Below are 4,713 nucleotides of genomic sequence, written 5' to 3'. Positions count from 1 at the left end.
CAAGTGGGACACAATCATGAATTGGAACGACATTTATTGGATATTTCAAACCTTTTTAACAAATCAAAAACTGAAAAATTGGGCGTGCAAAATTATTCAGCCCCTTTACTTTCAGTGCAGCAAACTCTCTCCAGAAGTTCAGTGAGGATCTCTGAATGATCCAATGTTGACCTAAATGACTAATGATGATAAATACAATCCACCTGTGTGTAATCAAGTCTCCGTATAAATGCACCTGCACTGTGATAGTCTCAGAGGTCCGTCAAAAGCGCAGAGAGCATCATGAAGAACAAGGAACACACCAGGCAGGTCCGAGATACTGTTGTGAAGAAGTTTAAAGCCGGATTTGGATACAAAAATATTTCCCAAACTTTAAACATCCCAAGGAGCACTGTGCAAGAGATAATATTGAAATGGAAGGAGTATCAGACCACTGCAAATCTACCAAGACCTGGCCATCCCTCTAAACTTTCAGCTCATACAAGGAGAAGACTGATCAGAGATGCAGCCAAGAGGCCCATGATCACTCTGGATGAACTGCAGAGATCTACAGCTGAGGTGGGAGACTCTGTCCATAGGACAACAATCAGTCGTATATTGCACAAATCTGGCCTTTATGGAAGAGTGGCACGAAGAAAGACATTTCTTAAAGATATCCATAAAAAGTGTTGTTTAAAGTTTGCCACAAGCCACCTGGGAGACACACCAAACATGTGGAAGAAGGTGCTCTGGTCAGATGAAACCAAAATTGAACTTTTTGGCAACAATGCAAAACGTTATGTTTGGCGTAAAAGCAACACAGCTCATCACCCTGAACACACCAACCCCACTGTCAAACATGGTGGTGGCAGCATCATGGTTTGGGCCTGCTTTTCTTCAGCAGGGACAGGGAAGATGGTTAAAATTGATGGGAAGATGGATGGAGCCAAATACAGGACCATTCTGGAAGAAAACCTGATGGAGTCTGCAAAAGACCTGAGACTGGGACGGAGATTTGTCTTCCAACAAGACAATGATCCAAAACATAAAGCAAAATCTACAATGGAATGGTTCAAAAATAAACATATCCAGGTGTTAGAATGGCCAAGTCAAAGTCCAGACCTGAATCCAATCGAGAATCTGTGGAAAGAACTGAAAACTGCTGTTCACAAATGCTCTCATCCATCCTCACTGAGCTCGAGCTGTTTTGCAAGGAGGAATGGAAAAAAAATTCAGTCTCTCGATGTGCAAAACTGATAGAGACATACCCCAAGCGACTTACAGCTGTAATCGCAGCAAAAGGTGGCGCTACAAAGTATTAACTTAAGGAGGACGAGCAATATCCACCGTTATAGTACGGATGAAGCCTGAGCTGGAATGTGAGGCTGAAGCTGGTTAGCCTTAGAAAACGTCTGTCCTATCCGGGATCTTTGGGACATCCCTACTCTATTGAAGTAGAACTTCAAAATGGTTAAGGTTAGGTAAAGGTTATGGTTAAGGTTATAGTAAGGGTAGGTGTTAAGGATAGGGTTTAAGGGAACATCCCAAGGACCCTGGATAGTACTGACCAAAATCCTTAGTAGATCCAGGCAGAGATATTTTTAATTAGATGGGAAACTCCATTGGAAGGAGTGAATGGGAGTCAATTGGGCACTAGCTTGAAATCTCAACATTAACATGAATAATGTAAAGCTAAAACATTACAAATATTTTCGATGTCAGATAATTAACTTGTTCTCTGTAATATCATATAGCTTTGAAATCGTGACATTACTACTTAAGAGGAAAATAATAGGCAGGTTTCTCAACTCACGGTGCCTTTAATTATTATTATTTTAATATAACCTTTATTTAACTAGGCAAGTCAGTTAAGAGCAAATTCTAATTTACAATGACCGCCTACACATCTGGGACATCTGGGAACTCTGAAAAAAACAAAGTCAAATCATGGTCAGTGATCTTCAGGTCGGAGAGTCAGAGTTGTAGAAGGATGCCAGTGTTTCCAACTTGGAATTCTGTATGACCGTTTAAAATTATTTTCCCAGTTGGAGATAGTTTTTTCCACGAGTTCCCAGTTGATTTGAATGCACTGAAGTCGGAAGTCGAAGATTTCCGAGTAGATGTGAACAAGGCAACTTCTTTTTTCTTTTAAATCTTTTTTTAAATCTGTTTTTAAATTCATAATACAAAAGTCAACTTACATTGCTACATCAAACATGTCTAACAAAACAAAACACAAGTAGTAACAAGAAAATACTCAAACATACAAAAAATATCAAATAAAATAATACAAAAAATAATCAATTTTAGTGCAATTGTATTCACTCTGAAAATATCTTATTATAATGATTCAGGAAGATGTTATTCTTGTTGTTATTAACTAGGGTTAATGTTTTAATAAGATAATTAAAATCAATCAGAAAAATGTATAATTTCGGTATAGAATTTTTGTTTGTGTATGAAGTATTTGGCAACAAGAATAAAAAAAAAATAACAATCATTTCAGTGGTCTTGTTATCATTGCAATAGTAACATATTATATCTTTCATGTCAAAAACATAGGCAGTGTTCATAATGGTAAATAAGTATTTTGCAAGGTTTTTCCAAAATTCTGACACAAATTTACATTCTAAGAACAAGTGAGACAGATTCTCACCCACTCAATTACTTATTCCTTACAGTTATGTCTGAATTATTCCACAAAAGAGCTTTATGTGGGGGAAAATTGTGCAGGAAACATATTTTCCAGGCCATTAAAGCTTGTTGGTGAAACCTAGCCAATTTAGCAGGTCATCTTTCAGGAATATAATTACATTTCAGTAAAAATTGAAGATTTATTAAACACATGATTTGGAATGAAATACCATATTGAATCAGTATTGATCAAACATTTTTTCAACCAGTTTATCTTGAAAGTGTTATTTATGTCAACAAAATCCAACACTTCTAGACGGCCTTCAGCTCTTTTGTTAGAAAGGACAGATTTTTTTAGTTTGTGAGACTTATTTTTCCAAATGAAGTCAATAAAGGTCTTATGGATCTCTATCTTGAAACATATTGAAAATCAGGTCTTCTAGTAACTCCCAAAACTGTCTATAGAATTCAACTGACAGCCCATCAGGGCCAGGTGATTTCCCTTTTTTCATTGAATTCAGAGTCTCTCTAATTTCTTCAATTGTCACAGGTGAATCGCAAACTGAGTGAAAATCATCCTCAATTACAGGGGCATAATTCTGAATGTGGCAAATGTAGCTTTCACAACCATCTTCCTGAAATTGAGAGCTGTAAAGGATTTCATAAAAGGAATTTACAAATGATAATATTGTAATGGGATCTTTGCATAAAACATTGTTAATTTTGTGTGCAGTTATAGATTTTCTTTGGTAGTTTCTCTTTTCCAGTGCAAAAAAGTAACTAGTGTTTCTTTTCCACTCTTCAATCCATTTAACTCTCAAACTTACAAAGGCACCCATTGCCAGATCCGTGTAAAGCTGTTCTAATTCTAGTTGTAAAGACTTGAACACAGACTCCTCTTCTTCAGATAGATTATCTTTCTTTAGAAAACTCTCAAGCTTGCTCATCATCTCCTTTTCTCTAAGGTTCTTTAATTGCATCAGCTCTTTGGTGCGTTTAATGGCTACCACTCTGACTTTATATTTGAAAAATTCCCATCTACTTCCATGACCCAAGTCTTTTCTTGCAAAAATATCTTTAGCTAATGATTTTTTTATTTTATTTTTTACCTTTATTTAACCAGGCAAGTCAGTTAAGAACACATTCTTATTTTCAATGACGGCCTGGGAACAGTGGGTTAACTGCCTGTTCAGGGGCAGAACGACCTTGTCAGCTCGGGGGTTTGAACTCGCAACCTTCCGGTTACTAGTCCAACGCTCTAACCACTAGGCTACCCTGCCGCCCCAGAATGTTTTGATGTTTTGATTTGATGTTTTCAATGAGAGTAGTATCTTTAAGAAGTGTGTTGTTTAATTCCCAGTATCCTCAAATACCTTTAGATTTTTTAGTAGCTTGTAAATTCAGGGAAATCAAGTGATGATCAGAAAAGGGAGCCAACTGATGATCTACCTCTATAACAAATTGTAACAAAAAAGGGGAAATTAGGAATAAATCTATTCTAGATGTACGTGACATAGTTTGGTTGGTCCAGGTATAAATAACCCTTAGCAAATAACGCCAGGCATCCTCAACACAGAGATCCTTGCATAATGTAATGATAATGTTACTATTTTGAGGGTTTTGACTCATTCTAGGAGGAAAACGATCAGCAGATGCATCAGGTGTTTCATTAAAATCCTCTGAAATAATAAGAAAAGCCTTTGAGTATTTGTTGCTTAAATCCTGTACTTTCCTGGTAAATTGGGTAAAAAGGGTCTTATTATGAGCATGTGCGTTATGTCCATTACATTACAGATGATGAAAATAGCATTTTCAAGTTTAACAGTTACTATGACCCATCTCCTGTCTTGTGAAGATGTGGAATCTAGAACGTCACCTTTAAACTTGTGAATAAGTGTCAAAACACCAGCAGAATTATTTGATACATGACTGAAATAGGCCATATCTCCCCTGAACAATGCATCATACCTTTTAAGAAACATTACGTGACGATTCCCTTAGCAACTGTGTGACGCAGAATAACAACGGTAACACGATTGGTCTACAGTCTGCTGGGCGGAGCATGAGACGTTTCGTCATCTATTTACCAATGGATTCTTA

This window comes from Oncorhynchus mykiss, chromosome 22 (assembly GCF_013265735.2).
Source record: "Oncorhynchus mykiss isolate Arlee chromosome 22, USDA_OmykA_1.1, whole genome shotgun sequence".
NCBI classification, from domain to species: domain Eukaryota; kingdom Metazoa; phylum Chordata; class Actinopteri; order Salmoniformes; family Salmonidae; genus Oncorhynchus; species Oncorhynchus mykiss.
Note: the sequence above shows the minus strand (reverse complement) of the source record.